We start from the raw sequence: 18,215 nt of genomic DNA, 5'->3' as shown, positions 1-18,215 counted from the left end.
TTCAGTTCTGTATCCACTGGGCAAATATTTCACCAGCATTTTAGTCAGCTCAAAGTCACACCACAGAACTGAGATTCAAACTTAAATGGAGCACTTTCCCTGAGGACCACAGATATGGTTTTGAATGGGGGGGTGTCTTGGAAATTCACTTAGAGTAGACCCTAAATATCATCTACACAAACAACCTCCATTCTGCACCTGCCTGTGGTATCCCATTAGAATATGATAGCATACTGAAAGATTGGTGATTTCCTATCAAGTATGCTCTACATGTCCTCTTTCTCTGAAGCCTAGAATAACTCTGATATAGCCAGGATTTATTTTGCCTCCAAATAGAGTGCTCTTTCCACTCTACCACGCTGCCTCATTATTTCTGACATCAAATACCCAAAGGATTGTAAGATATTAGATTTGTTTCTGGAAAAAAAAAAAGCTTAACAGGGCAGTTATTCCAAACTCTTCATTTAACAGAAACTGAATGACTTAATAAGCTGACCTAGGTAGGTTATAGGTGGAAGAGATGGGAAACTGTTTCTGATTCCAAATTCAGAGTTCTTTTGACTGTAACCTTCTTCCTTTCTATTAAGATTCTTAGAAGCATTACTGTTATGTGTCATCACAGTGAGGATAACTAGAACAAGTGGGTGTTGGAGGGAACTGATTTCATCTTAATCGATATAAAGAAGTAATTAATCATTTGAGCTGTCCAACATTGGAACAGACTTCTGGATGTGCTAAGTTTATAAGCCCTGAAGCAGTATAAATAGAAATCTGATAATCATCTATTGGGTAGGTTATAAAGGAAAGGAACTGTAGATGAGGTTGTCAAGAAACAATGGCAGAGAAGGGACAAAGTGAGAGGTATATTATAAAACCTGTGAGGACAAAGGAAGTTGAAAGAAGTATGAAATGTTTGTCATTGAATTCTGTTGCAAAAAGTACAAGATTTGGACACCCAGGCTAAATAATTTGTAAGTGTTTTTCTTTACCTAAGAACATTATGAGTTAATGGAGTTAATATGGTAGCAGGGAAGGCTAATTAGACATCTGGGACAGCATGAAAAAACTTGTGGCTTCTAGGAAGATTCAAGGGATAGTTTGCAGCTTTTGGTTCTGATCAGACCACGTGTAGTGTATAGTACACTTTGGTGTACCCTATATTATAAAAAAGATATTGATAAGTTAGGGTATCCCCATAAGAGGTCAATCAGGAATATCTGAGTTCAAATTTGGCCCTAGATACTTGCTACCTGTAAAACCGAGGAGTAATAGAGAAGCATGGAAAAAATTTAGAGAAATATGGAAAGAATTACTTGAATTGATGATGAGTGAAGGGAGAAGAAGCAAGCCAACATGATGATCAACTTTGATGGATGCAGCTCCTCTCAGAGATCAAGGATAATCCTGAGAGACCTATTATAGACAATTAAACTACTTCAATCTGTCCTAGACATAACTTGTCTAGAATATTGTGTGTTCTGTTCTGAAATCCTCATTTTAAAACAGGAGAGGGTACATGATGTTAAAGTGATTTAAGGCCATGATATATGAAGTCTGCCTGAAGGAAACAGAAAAAAATGGGATGCAAAAGAAACATCAGATGGGGGGGAGGAGAGATAACTGTTTTGAAATATGTGGTGGGTTGTAATGTGGAAGACAGATTAGACTTGTGGAAAATAGAGAGAGAGGCTTATTGTAAAGAAAAACTTCCAAACAATTCTGGTTCTACAAAAGTGGAATGGGCATTTCAGGAAGCCCTCATTAAAGGTCTCTAGGTGAAGGTGAACTGTTATTTCTGGCCAGAGATGTATCTGTGATTCCTACTCAGGTACAGTTTTGAATAAGTATCCTCTAAGATTTTCCATTTTAGGATCTGCAATAATGTTATTCTGCCTTTTATACTTTGATTAGAAGTTCAAACAAACACATTAAAAAGAATGGAAGCTCCTTAAGGTTAATGAATTTTTTTTTTTAATTTTTGTAATCTTGTACTTAGCACAAAACTCGTCACTTAACAAAAGTTTATTGTTTTGCATTATGTTGAATTCAACTGATGAGATTGTTATAAGGTCCTTCCATCTCTTTCACTTAAAAGGGAAAATGTGGAATAACATAAAACAGGGAAGTGGGCCATCCTTGACTTGTTTCCTTGGCAATTTTGTTGAGAACCAATATTGCTAATTAACATTGTTTTGAATCTCAGAGATTAACCTAGATGTTAGACCAGAGAAGATCTAATTTTTGACTCAAAGGGGCAGAGGAGATTGTCTTAAATTATTGTAAAATGTGCCCTCGTGACAATGTAATAATGTTAAATGCCAAGGAACAAGAACATCTAAGGGTATCCAGCTGGGTTTTGGGGGGCTTCATGGCCCTTCACTGCTTGTTTGTTTTTTATGTCCTACTACAAAGTGTTTAACCTAGAGTTCCCTGCATTTTACATTGCAAAACCAGAATCCACAGCTGAGTTTCATTTATTGTCAGAAACTTCAGAAGACCTGGAACAGAGAGAAAGTTTATAATCAACTGTATTCTTCTTAGGAATCTGCTTCCAAACATTTTTTATTTACCAGCAGTGACTAAGGAATCAGTCTCCCCTCCCCCCTCCCCCCCTACCCTGCGCAATGCGAAACTCATTAGGACTTGCAATATTGGGGAACCTTGTGTGGCCTCATAGAGAATGAAGATGTACTGCATCATGGTCTTTCTGTTTCTTCTTCTTGCCCCTAGATCTTCCATGTTATAATCTTGATAATTTTATGGAATAAAAACTCTGTTTTAGGGACCTCTGGAAAGACATTGTATACACTGCCTCTTCTCTGACTTTGCTGGATCATTTGTTGGTATGTTGAGAGAGAATGTTTTTTCAAGAATGGATTGGGGTTTGTGATTACTGAAGCCTCTTATCTGAAATTCTTTGATCCTGCCATTTAATCATGTTGATGAGAATGATCTATCCACAGTCTCTCCTATCAAAAGCAGATCCAGTGATAATCTACTTCATCTGGATTTCCTTCTTCTAAAGAGTTGTGATGGGCTTTACTTGAAGAACATTATGAAGGAGAAATGGGCTGCCCAAGAGTAGTCTCTTGTAGTAGAAGTTATCAGTGACAATCTAGTGGCAGTATATTTGGAGAAAATGAATCTCCTTCAGTCATAAATAAGTAATATCACCTGTGAATAAGGGCTTGGATAACAGGGGTAAACTTCTCTTTAGTTCTTGTCACTCAATAAATGTGTGAAACACTTATTATGCACCAGATAATGTTCTAACCCTGGGAATATAAAGCCAAAAATAGAGACTGCATTTTATTAGGGAAGACAATATGTGAGCATATGTATACACCATACATATTAATATATTATGCCTATATATTATGAATATGAGATATTTGTCTCATATATATGAATACAATATATGTATATCTATATAGCTGTATATATATATATATATATCCATACATACAACTATAGACATACAGATTTATGTAAATATTTTCATATACCTATATGACAGATGGTTCATATGAAGTATGAATTGACCCAGATTTAAAAAGGGAAGAGGAATGTTTTACCTGTCACTACTTCCCTACTTCATGAAGGGATATTTCCTATAATCTTCCATCATCTCTGTAATATTTTGCAAATAAATCTATATCTCTTTTCACTTAAAAAGTAAGTAAAACATTTGTTCTGTAAAGCTTTTTAAAAAATCTTTTGGGGCAGAGCCAAGCTCTCTCCAAAATATTTCAAAAATCTTAAAATTATGACTCTAACTAAATTTTTGAGAAACAATCCACAGAAAGATGCAGTGAGGCAATTCTCCAGCCCAAGATAGCCTGGAAAATAGTGGAAAAACTCTATTCCATGGACTTAGAGGGGTGGCCCCTGCCAGAGTGAAGAAACTTCAGCCTCCTGGAAACAGCCCTAGGATGCCTGGGAGCCATGGTTCTTGGCAGCAAAAGCAGTTTTCTGACCTACACCCCAGGGAGAACCAAGCACAACTTGGAAGATCAGCAGGGAGACCTCTGCCAGAGTGAGCGTGAAGCTCAGGCCCTGAGCACAGTCGCAACACTCAGTGCACTTGGCATGGGATCTAGGAAATGGTAGCAGGCCCCATGGAACCAGCAAGCAGGAGCCTCTAGGCAGCTGAGTGCTCAGCCCACCAAAGGTAAGAGTGAGGAGGGAGATATCAGAGGTTTTTCCTCTGTCCCTGAAACAGGACTGTGAAGCTCTGACCACATTCAGATCCTGATTGCAGTCTAGGCCCCCCATAGAACAAGGACCTCCCCCACCCCCAGCTCCATGGCAGAGGGGTTCAGTTTGTGGCCATTCACAGACCAGGAGAGTAGTCAGATCCTCACATACTGTGGTCCTTGTGGGGGTGTCCTAATAAAACTAAAAAAGCTCAGGAAGCACCCCAAAACCAGGCGCAAACTGGGGAAATGAGTAAGCAAGTAAAACTCAAAATAAATAAAATCTTTCACTGGGGAAAAAAAATATCTAGAGAACTGTGCTCCACCAGAATGAGTGTGAATGAATCTGCAGTGAAAATCTGGAGAAAGCAGCCTGCATCCGCAGAGATGATTAGGGAAGGCTGCAGAGATTTCTCTGCTTTCCCTGTGGTAGGACTCTGCTGTTTGCCTACACTCAGATATTGCAGTTTGGGCTTTCATACTAAATAACCAAGCTGGATCCCTCCTTATAGCCCCAGGGAAGAGGCAAGTAGGGGTGGGGTGGGGCATCTACATATCAAAGCACAAGCTAGAGAGCATAAGACCCTAGAGGAATAAAGGTCCCAATGGTGTGTCCCCCCCCCCCCCAAAAAAAAACAACCCCAAAGCCTTGGAAGTATTGTAAATAAGACTTGGGCTGAGGAAATGAGTAAACAAAAGAAAAAGAAGAATCTGATCATAGAGTATTACTTTAGTCCCATGGAAGGTCAAAAACATACTCGGATGATGACAAAATCGAAGCTTCCATATCCAAAACCTCCAAGAGAAATAAAAAATGGGCTCAGATGATGGATGAGCTCAAAAAAGACTTTCAAAAGCAATTAAGGAAAGTGGAGGAAAATTGGGAGGAGAAATGAGAGGCAAACAAAAAATCATGAAAACCAAATCAAAAGCTTGGTGAAAGATATACAAAAAAATACTGAAGAAAATAATATGTTAAAAACCGTTTAGGCCTAATGGAAAAAGCAAAACAAAAGGCAAATGAGAAGAATGCCTTGAAAAAAGCAGAATTGGCCAGCTAGAAAAGGAGATAAAAAAGTTCTCTGAAGAAAATAACTCCTTCAAATGCAGAATGGAACTAAAGGAAGCTGATGACTTTGCAAGAAATCAGGAAGAGATTTATCTCTTCCAAAAAAAGCCAAAAATTAGAAGAAATGTGAATATCTCATTGGAAAAACAACCAACCTCAAAAACAGATACAGAAGAAATAATTTAAAAATTATTGAGCTATCTAAAAGACATGACCAGGAGAAGAGCCTAGACTTCATTTTTCAAGAAACAATACAGCAAAATTGCCCTGAGATCCTAGGAGCTGAGGGTAAAATAGAAATTGAGAGAATTCACCAGTCATCCCCTGAAAGAGATCCCAAAAGAAAAACTTCCAGGAATATTATAGTCAAATTCCCAAACTCCCAAATCAAAGAGAAAATTCTAAAAGCTGCCAGAAACAAACAGTTCAGCTACTGGGGCTCCATAGTCATGATTACACAGGATCTGGCAGTATCTACATTAAGGGCTCATAGGAATTGGAATATAATATTCTGGAAGGCAAAAGATCTTGGTTTACAACCAAGAATCAACTACCAAGAAAAACTGAACATCCTCTTTCAGGGGAAAAGATAGACTTTTAATGAAAGAGGGAATTTTCACACTTTCCTATTGAGATGACCAGGGCTGAACAGAAAGCTTGATCTCCAAGTACAGGACTCTGGTGAACCATAGAGGGAGTGGAAGAGAGGGAATAACTATGAGGAACTTGATGATGTTGAACTGTTTGTATTCCTGCATGGGAAGAAGATATTGATAACTCATATGAACTTTCTCAATTATAAGAGCTGTTAGAAGGAGAATATATAGACAGGACATAGGAAGGAGCAGAATATAATGGTATGATGTGGTAAAGGGATGGAGTCAATGGGTGATGGGGAAAGTACTGGGAGGAAGGAAAAGGAGATGAAGAAGCTGAGAGATTTCACATGAGTCAAGGAAAAGTTTTTTCAATAGGGTGGAGGGGGAAGGGCAAGGGGGAATGAATGAGCCTTCATTCTCATCAGAAATGGCTCAGAGAGGAAATGACATACAGACTTAATAGGGTGAGGAAATCTATCTTGCCCTGGAGAAGGATGGGAGGAAAAGGACAGGATGAGGGGGAATGGTGGGAGGGAAGGGGGGAATAGGTGATAGAAGAGAGGGAAGATCGAGGCAGAGGGTACAAAGATTCAACACACTGCATAGACCCAGGATGAAAGGAGAGAGAAAGAGAATAGAATAAATGAGAATGAGGAGAAATAGAGTAAAGGTATAGCTAATAATAGCAAGTAAGGGAAAAATATTGAAGCAACTTCTCTAGTGGACTTATGATAAAGGATGCAAGTCACCCCAGAGACAGAGCCATTGAAATCTGAACACAGACTGAAGTACTATTTTTTTCTCTTTCTATTCTTGAGGTTTCTCATCTTTTTTTGGGCAGGGGTTATGTTTACTCTTATAACACATTCAATTTACATCAATGTGTGGCATGGAAACAATGTAGAGACTATCAGATAGTCTTCTGTGGGGGGAGGAGGGAAGGGAGGGTGAGGGAAAAATTGTAGAATTCAGAGCCTTGCAAAAAATGATGGGTACATATTACTATTGTATATAATTGGAAAACAAATAAAATGTTAAAATGTCTAAAAGTTAAGTGACTTGCCCATAATCACACAGCCAAAGGCAGAGGTTGAACACAAATTTAACATACTTAATCATAAATTTAGAACTGGAAGGTAATTTTGAGTCTTTGGAGAAAAGTCACTGAAGTTGTTCAGGTAAATTGAATCATAGATCTCACAAGAAAACACTCATTTGTCAATTATCACAAAGAAGAACAATGAAGAAAATGACAAATAAATATGTGTATAAGTATGAAGCAAAGAAAGTAGAGCCAAAAAAAATTGTATTGATGACTATAGCAATTCAAAAAAGGACATTGTTCAATTTTTTTTCAGGCAAAAAAAGATCCTTTGATTTCTTCATGACAACACTGGTTAAAGTTCTGTGATATTCTGTGTCTATGTCCTTTATTCCATTGGTTAAGCATTTTCCATTTTTTATAAGGTGTTTGAATATGTCAGGGTTGAATTTTTTTTTGTTTTTTGTTTTTGTTTTTTGGCATGGAGTTGTTTTATTTCAATACACACAGAACGCAAAAGGAGACATCTGATGCCCAACTGTGCAAGAAAGGCAAACAAAGAATCCAAAAAAGGTCGACAACCAAAACAAACCCTCCTGATGAGAGGTCTCTCCCAGCAGCACTAAAGATGTACTGGTAAAGTCCTCTCTGGCAGGGAGACCAAGGGTGATGGGCTTCCCTGTTTGGGTGAGTGGCCTGACCTCGTCTGAGGAGGGCTGGGGCTCGTGAAGGCATTATCAAGGGCATTGCTCAGCTCACACACACACTAGGCCTAAATGTGTAACTATTGTGAGCTATGAAAATGTAAACTCAAAAATAAATCAACAAATTAAGAACAAAGGCATAAAGATCATCAATGGCTCCTGTAAGGCATCAGGGGCTGTTGGTTCAGCCCTTAACAAACTGGGCTGACACAGTGGCTGACATTTTGAGATTCCCCAGAAAACCCAACACTCAGCAGCCTCAAGTCAAGGACTCAAAAGAAACTGCCTTTTTTTATGGTAGTATTTCGTATAAAACATGAAATCAAGTTTTTTTATTTCTTTTAAAAAAGTATTTTGGGGGGCAGCTAGGTGGCATAGTGGATAAAGCACTAGCCTTGGAGTCAGGAGTACCTGGGTTCAAATCCAGTCTCAGAAACTTAATAATTACCTAGCTGTGTGGCCTTGGGCAAGCCACTTAACCCCGTTTGCCTTGCAAAAAAAAACCTGAGTATTTTTAGATAGGAATATATATATATATATATATATATATATATATATATATATATATATATATGTATATATGTATATATATATATATATATATATTTCTATATTTCTTTAAAAAAAAGACAGGGGCATTCAATAATATTTCAGGAGTCTCCCCCCATGCTCTGACTGGCCGTTCTGGGGCAAAGGCTCTTGGACTTCTCTGCCTTGGCAAATGGTGTGGCCTAGGCCAGTGACACAGCCTCTCCCTCACGATGACTGAGCCATCTTCCATGCCAAAGTAGACTCTTTAAGCCATGTTGATAAAGAGACCTGTGTCCACAACACCTGGTATCATTTTGATGGCCGTGTTCACTTCACTCCATTTGTGGACTTGGTCAGACTTCCAATCCAGCAGAAAGTTCCCATTGTTCATCACCACAGGACCTGCCTTGTGCTCAGCCATTGGTAGCTCAGCCACTCCACCAAACCTCTGGGACAGGGCCCTGGACATGGGGATGTAGGCCATGGGGATGACTTCAATGGGAATGCTCTTCACCCAGTGGTCACCAAGGTTTTTTGAATCCTTCCTATAATCAGCAATAACGATGAAACATTTGGCATAGCCAGCTACAATCTTCTCCTGAGTCAGACAGCCTCCACCACCTTTGATGAGATTGAGGTCAGCATCTACTTCATCAGCAGCAAGATCAAGCTCTGGGTGTCAGTCCAGGTCACTTAGGGGTAAGCCATTCTGAAGAATTAGCTGCCGGGCCTGAAAGGACGTGGGAATATAGACAACGTTCAAGTTTTCTTGTTTCACTTTCAGCTATCCTAGGGTTTAATTATTTTAATAATTTATCATGTTTTCACCATTTTTATTCTTTTAACTCCAAACAACATCCAATAGTAATGTTAGTTCTCAAACAAATTTCCGAGGAGAGAAACATAGCTTTCCTTATCCTATGCCCAATGATTGTTGTCCTTTGAAATGGAAGACCACAATATCAAGTGAATGATGACATGACATACACATTATATGATTTAAATGAGGGGAATGTTGTGCAAAGATATCCTCCTTACTGACTCTTCTAGAACTATTAACCCAGTGACCTGAGAGTATAGGAAACAGTGCTTCTGGTCTTGGTCTGGATACAATAGGAGGCCTTGACCCCTTGGATTTGGTGTTTCCCATGTCATTAAGGCACCACAGTGCTAGGCAGAGCTTCAGCATGTGTTTTCATGGCAACAAGCTTAGGGATAGTAAAGCTAACCTGTCACTAAATGGTCTATGTTTCTCAGCTCAGCTCACCCTGGAAATCAAAAACTTTGATTTTCTGGAGGCTACCTGGTCATGAGAATAATGTTGCTGGATTGCAAGTCATCATCATTTATGGTTGGATCTATGCTGGTTTGATTGTCTTGAGTTGAGGACCAGCTTCCATAGGAGTGAAGATAGATGTCCCTGGAACTAAAGTAACCAAGGATAAGCATTTATTCTTGCTCATTAATGGTTTGGTTGGCTCATCAATGAACCTGACCATCTGTGAAGCTAGAGTTGTGTGGGAAGCTTTTTGATTTTAAGTCTACAGACTTAGAAGGATAAATATAGTAAATGTAACCAGCAGCTGAGTTTCATCTGACTTGTTATATTTGCGATGAGTTTTGTCATAAAAGTCGGAATATTCAAAAGTAAAAAGAGATTGTTTCATGACTTTAAGTGTTCATGCTTTCTTGACATCTAAGTGTTCGTGGGACATCTCCTTCAATGTGGCTCTCAAATAAATGCCCAGAAACACATCTGAATTATCACAGATCTTAGAATCTTCAACTTTCATTTTTGATTAATGAAAACATTCTTGGCAAATGTTTTTGCTCTGGTCCATCTTGTGTTGGTCCAAGAATTTCACCTCTAGCAGCACAATATGAATGCCTCTGGCTGTCCCTCTTAATCATGACCCTAGTTCCAAAAGCCAACAAAATAGAACTTGAATTCTAAATTACAATGTATGAAGTAGGCCTGAGTCACCTGGATACCCCAGTTAGAAGTAATGGAGTATGTTAGCCCACATTCTCCTTCTTAAATTAAGTAGCTAGGAGTAGACTCATGAGTAATTTTGTCAATTGAATTCGATACAAGTCAAAGCAATAAGTGCCAAACTGTGCTAAGTACAGATTACAAAGATTAAAAAAAAAAGACAATCCTTGACCTCAAGGAATTTCCATTATTTTTAATGTACTTATTTAAACTTCTAAGCAATGTATAAATTCCAGTACAAAATGATCACAAACAAAATGTAATAATTGCAAAACCTCCAAGTATGAAAGAATACAATTAAATCTGAATTGAACAAGTTGATGTTCTGACTGTATACAGAAAATTGAGGAATTGTTCCTATTTAAAAATAATTTCATTTTAATGATATAATTTGGTGCTAACCATGTCAGTCCCTCCTCAATTTTTTTCTCAAAGAAGCATTTGTTTTATATACATTATATATGTGTACACATATAAATACTTATATACATATATATCCACATGTGTAGTCTGTAAGCCTTTGGCTTCTCTTAATCATTATATACATCCTATTTTCCAAAAGATTACTATCTTCATTTTTGCACTGAAGTCACTGAATAACAAAACATTTTTTGACAAGATATATTTTTATTGGCATATGAAAATTTTTTTTTAGTTTTTGCAAGGCAATGGGGTTAAGTGGTTTGCCCAAGACCACATAGCTAAGTAATTATTAAGTGTATGAGGATGGATTTGAACTCAGGTACTCCTGACTCCAGGGCCAGTGCTCTATCCACTGCGCCACCTGGCCACCCCGGCATATGGAAATCTTACTGAAGGATTTTCCTCTACTGATATAAATCAGAAAATCATTTGCTATTTCTAGCTTTAGAGAGTTACCTGGGCTACTGAGGTGAAAGTATGCTGCTCAGGTTAACAGAGTCTTTTTCTGTGAGGGGATGTGAACAAATCTTCATGACTTTGAGAATCTTATAGAGTTCTTTGTAGAATTTACCCACTTTTATCCTTTTTAATAGATGTTGATGTGTAAACTAAAATTATTTTCATAGTGATCTTTGCAAATATTTGTCATGAGCACTGATATGAAATGATCAAATATCCCATGAAATGATACTTCTTGTTGCTTTTAGATATACAGTTCATGTTCAGTTGATTTCAACACTGTGTCTCTATCTTAAGTTTTTCTTGGATTCTGAAGTGGTTTGTCATTTCTTTTTTAGTTCCTCTTAAAAATAAGGAATGGAAACAAACAGAATTAAAATGACTTGCCCAGGATCACATACTTAATAAGTTCTGAGGCCAGATTTGAACTTAGGAAGACCTGATACCGAGTCTGACCCTTTATCTACCATGCCACTTAGAGACCTAAAACCAAGTCTATCAATTCTTTTATTATTTAATATAAGGGATATGAACCAGGGAGATCTCTAGTCAAACAGATAGGATTATAGGCCATTGTTTGAAGAGAAGAATTCCTGATCCTACATGTTTTTCACATGGAAGAGTTTTTATTTATTTGAATAAGATCCCCAAATCTGGTCATCTTGCAGGGAGAAGGGATGATTTGATAGTTGCCTTGCAGGTAATTCTAATTCAAGGATACTAAGAGGAGGAAATAAAAAGAAGAACATTCTAGGCATGAGGAAGAGTAAGGATAAAGGCATATATAGAGAGACCATGCATAGTGTGTGAGGAATAGCATTCCCATGTCCTGGTACATCCATGCCATCCTAGGATTCAAAGTAAAATAGAGAAACAGTAAAGCCTGGAGAAATAAAATGAATGATCCAGGGCTAAACTGACAATCAAGTAAAAGAGTTGGGATTTTCAATCTCTATCCAAAATTATCTCAGACAAAGCAGAAGGAAAATGCATGAGGATAATAGGATATTATGAGGATAATGAGTATAATTCCACAGATGCCATATTCATCCTAAAACACTGCATGTAAGTATAATGCATAATTATGTGTATAATAATGTAATGTAAGTATAATCAACTCCTCCCCCCACCCACTTTATTTAAAAAAACAGATTCTGAAATTTAGTTAAAAAGCTCATTGTTTAGAGCAATTAGAGGTTTATTTCAAGGAATTTCTTTGGGGACTTCAGAGAGTAATAAGATAGCTTTCAGGGCTGATTGCTAAAGTCCTAGAATAGGCTTAAGAGATTTGCATTTTCCAAAAAGAAACTGGTTTCAGTTTTAGGTTGAAAAAAATACTTGTATACATACATTTTTAATGCTCACAAATGTTTAATTTATTCATCTGGATTTTTAATGAAAAAACTGGTGTATTTGTGTTTTGAATGTGGCAGTCACTTGAATTTTCAATAAATAGCTTTTGGGAGAATAGGTTAGAGTTATCTGAAAATAGAGTTTTCATAGTCACTGGAGTTTGACAGGTGTTTAATTTAAATTCAACTCAACAAACATTTATTAGATTTTTAATTATGTGCAATGTAATAAGCTAGATACTAGGGATACAAAGATGAAAAATCAATATTATTGACCCTAAAAGTATTTAAAATAAAATAGGGAATAAGAAGTATATAAATATGCATGATACAAGCAAAATTGTGATAAAGACAGGAGAGGTCAAAACAAGAAATATGATGTGAGAAATATAACTTTCTGGTTTTTTTTTAAAGTATGTAATACATTTATGATAGTGGAGGAGTGTGTGTGTGTGTGTGTGTGTGTGTGTGTGTGTGTGTGTGTGTGTGTGTGTGTATGAGTAGTGGGAAGAATCAGGGAAAGCTCTATTGAAAATCTGAAACCTGAACAGGGCATGAAGAAAGATACGAATTTCAATAAATGGACCTGTAAAGGGAGTTTGATCCAGCTACCTCCCATGTAAAGGCATTATAGCCTTTGCAAATACACAGTTTGGAGATGGAAGGAAAAGTCAAAAAAACAGGTCATAGGTAAGTTATAAAAAAGGCAATTAAGTGACTCAGTGGACTGAGAACTGAGCAGTCAGAAAACTTGAATTTAAATCTGGCCTCAGATGCTTTCTAGCTGTGTGACCCTGGATAAATCACTTAACTTAATCCACTGAAGAAGTAAATGGCAAACCAATCCAGTATCCTTGTCAAGAAAATCCCTTAGATAGTATTGATGTCCTGTGGTTCATAGATTTATGAAGAGTCAGGCAGGACTGAACAGCAATAAGATATCTAAAACGGTGATTTCAAACTCAAATAGAAACAAGAATGCTATCCTTTCATGAGAATGTCTGTGGGTTCATATTTACATAGAAAAGCCAAGAATTCACAATACTTACGATTTGCTATTTTTAATATATTTTATTATGAATTTCTCAGTTACATTTTAATATGGTTAAACATTTTTAAAAAATGTTCAGTTTCAAATTCCCTCCCTCCTTCCAGCTTTCTCCCCGGCTTATTGAGAAATCAAGCAAAATGATAGCAGTTATACATGTGAAATCAGGCAAAGCACATTTCTTCCATTTTAGTCAGGTTGCAAAAAAAGCAAGAAAAATAAAGTGAAATGCTTCAATTTACCCTCAGAGTTCATCAATTCTCCATTGATGAAGATAACATTTTTCAAGTGCTTTAGAATTATTTTAGATTTTTGTATTGATTAAATTAATTAAATCTTTCACAGTTGATCATCATTATGATATTACTATTATTCCATACAACATTTTTCTGTTCAGCTCATTTCATTTTGCATCAGTTTATGCAAGTCTTCCCAGGTTTTTCTGAAACTATCCTCATTTCTTTTATTTTTCAAAAAAAGTTATTTATTTTATTCTGCACTTAAGAAATAAAACAAGCATTTCCATAAAATAAGAGAATAGAAAGATGATTTTATGTGAAACTGCAAATATATTTTACAATCTGTTATTTCTGTCAAGTGTATAATAAAGTTATCATGTAACATTCTTTTTTTCTTTTCTCCCCTTCCCACCTTAGAGATAGTTACCATTAAACACGAATATAAATACATATACATATATGCATATATAAAACAGTTCAAATCATACTTCTATTAATTAATTCTTTCTCAACATTCAGATAATAACTTCCTTCTTATGTCCTTCGCAGTTAATTTGGGTATTTATAATAGTTGAAATGACAGTCCCTCAAAGTTGTTATTAAAACAGTATTGTTGTTATATATATAAATCATTCACTCATTTTGTAGTACTTCTTTTATCCTTCTCCATTAATTCTTCTTTATTTTGCACAAATCTATCCAAGGTTTTTTAAGATCATTGAATTCATTATTCTTATAACACAACAGTATTCTATCTCAATCATATATCACAATTGATTCCCCAGCCATTCCCCAATTTATAGCCATCCTTGAAAATTCTAATTCTTTGCCCCCACAAAGAGAACTTCTACAGATATTTTAGAACATAATAGGTTGTTTTCCTTTTCCCCTAATCATCTTTGGAAATATAACTAGTAGTGGTATTATGTTATTATTTTTTCTATGTTAGTAAAATAATTTTTGGTACTTTAAGTGGGATGGCATTGAATATGTAAATTAGTTTATATTAAATTCTCAATTTTATTGTCTGCCTACTAATGAATAATTAATATTTATTGAATTATTTAAATCTAATTTTATTTGTATAAAAAGTTTTTATTACACTTTTATTCATATAGTTCCTGGGTTTGCTTTGGCAGGTCTACTCCCGGATATTGATTTTAAATGGGGTATCTCTTACTTTCTCTTTTTGCAGAATATTGTCTGTGAATTATAAGAATGCTGATGATTTATGTGAATTTATTTTATATGCTGCTCCTTTGCTAAAATTCTTGTTTCAACTAACTTTTTAGTTGAGGCTTTGGGATTTTCCAAGTATATCATCATATCTCCACAAAGGTTCATTTTCTTACCTTTTTTTCCTTCTCATTGCTATTGCTGGCATTTCTAGTACAACACTGAATAATACTGATGACAGTGTGCATCCTTGTTTTACAACTCATCTTGTTTTAATAACTTCCAGTTTATTCCCAATACAGATAATGCTTATTGTTTTAGATAAATACATTTTAGAATCCCATTTATATTTAAACTTTCAAGGCTTTGTCAAAAGCCTTTTTTGTCTCTATTCATATAATTCATATGATTTTTGTTAAATTTATTATTGATATAATCAATTATGTTAATAGTTTTACTTATGTTAAACCATCCCTACCTTCCTGATATAAATTCTGCTTGGTCATAATATATGACCTTTAAAATATATTGTTATATTTTTCTTAATATTATATTTGAGATTTTTGCATTCACATTCAATAATGAAATTGGTCTATGATTTTCTTTCTCTGTTTTTACTCTTTCTTAGTTTAGGTATTTATTTCATACGTGTTTCATAAAAGGAGTTTGATAGGATACCTTCTTTGCCTATTATGCCAAGTAACCTGTTATTAGAATTAGTTGATCTTTAAATGATTGATAAAATTCAGTTTTTAAAGCCATTTGATCCCCATGCTTTTTATTTCCTTCTGAAGCTCATATATGCCCTATTTAATTTCCTTTTCCTAAATAGGTCTATTTAGATTTTTGTTTCCTTTTCTATCAATCTAGGCAATTTATACTTTTTGTTAATATTCTTCCATTTCAACTAAATTGCTAAATTTATTGGCATATAAATGGACAAATAACACCTTATAACTACTTTAATTTTATCTTCACTAGTAGCATATTTACCCCTTTCATTTGTAATGCTTAGAGATTGTTTTTGTCTTTTTAAAAAAACAATTAACTAAGATTTATCCATCTAATCCTTTTTTCTATATGAAAACCTTTTATTTATTAATTCAATTACTTAATTAATTTGATGTTCTTTACATTCAAATTTATTAATTTCACCTTTATTTTTCAGGATTTCCAATTTAGTGCTTAACTGGGGATTTTTTGTCCTTTTTCTATTTTTTAATTGTATATTCAATTAATTGATCTACCCTTTATTTTATTGATGTAAAATTTTATTACTCTGATAACTGCTTTTGCTGTATTCCATAGGTTTTGCTATGTTGTCTCATTATTGTCATTCTCTTTAATGAAATTAATGATTGTTTCTATGATTTGTTCTTTAATTCACTTGTTTTTTTAAGATTTGGTTGTTTACTCTCCAATTATTTTTTAATCTATGTGTCCATGGTCTCTTAAAGATGATTTTATTGCATTTTGATCTGAAGAGGATATTTTTAATATACCTGCTATTCTGCTTCTAACTATAAAGTTTTTTATATTTTGATATATGGTCAATCTACCATGAACTGCTGAGAAAAAGGTATATTACTATTTATTTCCACTCAATTCTCTCCATATAACTATCTTATCTAGCATATCTAAAATTCTATTTACTTTCTTGACTTGTTTTTATTTATTTTTGTTAGATTTATCTAGTTCTTAGAGGGGAAGATTAAAATCTCCCACTATTATAGTACTATTATCTATCTTCATCTGTGCAATTAATTTTTCTTGTAAACATTTATGTGCAATAGTATTTGGTACATAAAGGTTCAGTATTAATATGCTTCATTATCTCTGTTACTTTTATCAAAATGTAGTTACTCTGTTTATCTCTTTTAATTAAATCTATTTTAATCTAAACTTTGTCTGAGATCATGATGGCTACCCCCTATCTTTTTTGCATCAGCTGAAATATGAGAAATTTTATGTCAACCCTCCATTTAACTCTGTATCTCATTCTTAAAAGCATTTCTTGTAAACAACATATTCTTGGATTCTGATTTTTAATACATTTTGCTATCCATTTCCATTTTATTGGTGAGTTCATCCCATTCACATTCAAAATTATAAGTAGTATTTGTGGATTTCCCTCCATTTTATTTTTACTCACTGTTGTCATTCTAAGACTTTTTTATATTCTATCCCTCTTACCTTATCATCTCCCATTACTCTTCTATTCCTTATTCTATCTACCCTCTAAGAATCCTCCTCCTTATCCTCTCTCTCTACCATCCTAAATATTAATCTACATACCCTTCTAAATGTTCCTCCTTTATCTATCCCTTAGTCCTCTTTTTTCTGTGTAAGTTTAGAGGACTTTTATACCTTTTTACATGTATATGTTGTTCCCTCTTTAACTCAGATTCAATGAAAGTAGAATCCAACATTACCAGCCTTTCACCGCTGTGTCCTCAAATCAATTCTTCCTTTCATGGCCCAATTTTATGAGGTAATTGCTTGATAGAAGTTTTTATTGTTGGGTTCATTTTTGTTGTTCAATTTTCCAGTCTATTGCTTGACTTTGAAATTTATATTAAAGTTGAACTCTTTTCCTTGGTTTGAAGGTGTTGATAGGTGGGAACATTGCTCAAATTTCAGCCCTTTTTTTGCTTTTTCCCAACCTAGTTCTTGGGGTTTGGAAGTTTTTGGTACTTCCAAGGTGATGTGATCTGGGAATGGGTGTGGTCACTTCTTTTTTGCTATGCACTGTGGTCCTTAACCAGGAAGGATCTCTATCCCTTGAGATCCTAAATACTACTGATCTTCAGGGCCCCTGATCCTCTTTGACTGAAGTGCTCCTCTCCACCCTTGATCTATAAATGAGGATGGGCCATGGAGTTACCAAACAATGCCAGGTCCTAACGTGATTTCCCAAAGCTACTGCTGCTGCTGCTGCTTTTGCCATCTCCAAGTTTCACAACTGGTGTTACTTCCACATGTGTTCTAGGCCAGCCTCCACTCCAGTGTCACAGACCTCTTCTTCTGACCTCCTAAATTGTCTTATCTCCTCGCTGTAATTTTAACACCTCTAGTCTAAAACATAGAGTACATTAAGGGGATTAGAGTAAATAAATCCAGGAAAGATTGAAGTCAAATTTTGGAGAGTCCTAAATTATAAGACAATGGGGAAATAGTAAAGAATTTTGGCCTGGAGAATGCAATTATCATACTTGTGTACTAGGAAGATTATTTTAGGTGTTTGAATTACACAAATCAGAAATTTAATCTGAGGGTTGAGATTTACTTTGTGACCATCTATCCCAAACTGATGGTAAATAAAAATCTTCTCTATAAGTGATCATCTAGTTTTCACTTGAAGACATGGAGTATGGAAGAACCTAC

At 35.3% G+C, this 18,215-nt stretch overlaps 1 pseudogene; it reads right to left on the bottom strand.

Annotated features, from left to right (window-relative positions):
* Window positions 1-1,086: 1,086 nt before the first annotated feature.
* On the bottom strand, window positions 1,087-15,079 carry LOC141504611 (ribose-5-phosphate isomerase pseudogene; annotated as a pseudogene).
* Between the last annotated feature and the right edge of the window lie 3,136 nt (window positions 15,080-18,215).

Source organism: Macrotis lagotis, chromosome 1 (genome assembly GCF_037893015.1).
Source record: "Macrotis lagotis isolate mMagLag1 chromosome 1, bilby.v1.9.chrom.fasta, whole genome shotgun sequence".
Lineage (NCBI taxonomy): Eukaryota > Metazoa > Chordata > Mammalia > Peramelemorphia > Peramelidae > Macrotis > Macrotis lagotis.
The sequence above is the reverse complement of the archived record's forward strand: the minus strand, read 5'-3'. Positions and strand labels throughout refer to the sequence as shown.